A 1,016-nucleotide genomic window follows, 5' to 3' on the forward strand; every position below is an offset into this window, starting at 1 on the left:
GTGTACTGGTGTTCATATTATAAGGTATAATCACTAATCAGTATCAAATTGTCGCTCAGATACTCTCGGTGTAGGTAACATAATTTGTCGTTTGTCGCGAAGTTTGGAACTTATCGCAATAAAATTGTACCTATTGAAATAGGTAATAGCATTGATTATACATATTATGAATGTCTCACTGGCCGTGATTATTTGCTGCGCTAAATTTTAGTTTATTTATTGACAATAGATAGCGTTAATAGTCGGAATGAAAAAAATAATTCGGCCGGTGGTAGCGGCAGCATTATTGTATGTATTGGTATTTGGTATTGGTAAAATGTAGTCGGTTACAAATTACCGAATACCACGACGGCACCATCAACACAATATATCTGTATAATAATATAATAATAATATATGTGTAGCATATAAAATATAATAATGTTTTCAACAACTATTATTATTTTTTTTTTCACTATTCATTCACGTTCGTTAATTAATCGTCATTCGGGTTGTGAACGCCAATAAGGGCTTCAAATCCAACGTTGCCAAATTTAATGAAACACACGTTGTCTTTTAATAATAATATTATTATTATTTTATTTTAGATGTTTACTACATGACGTATGAATTAACAATGGTCATTGAATAATTGGAACAAAAAAAAAAAATCAAAAAAAAATAGTTTGCTGTATAATATTGTATATAATAAAATAGTATTATATTATTATATATACTATAAAGTATATAGTCGTTGTCATACGTTATTCTATTAACGTGTAAATGTGGAATATGGCGGGTATATAACGAATATCGTATTTAGATCTGTTAGTAACATCTGAAATCTTTCGTCTAGGTAAATTATATAAAATAGGTAGGTACCTATTAAAATTAAGTCAAAAATTTGTTTTTTTATGAGGCGTTGCAAAATATTTCGATTAATTTATAAGCAGGGCTAGGATTTATATGCAATAAAAAATTATAAAATATGCATTTTATAAACCAAAATGTGCCAAAATATGCATTTATTTTTTTAT

Source organism: Acyrthosiphon pisum, chromosome A1 (genome assembly GCF_005508785.2).
Source record: "Acyrthosiphon pisum isolate AL4f chromosome A1, pea_aphid_22Mar2018_4r6ur, whole genome shotgun sequence".
NCBI lineage: Eukaryota > Metazoa > Arthropoda > Insecta > Hemiptera > Aphididae > Acyrthosiphon > Acyrthosiphon pisum.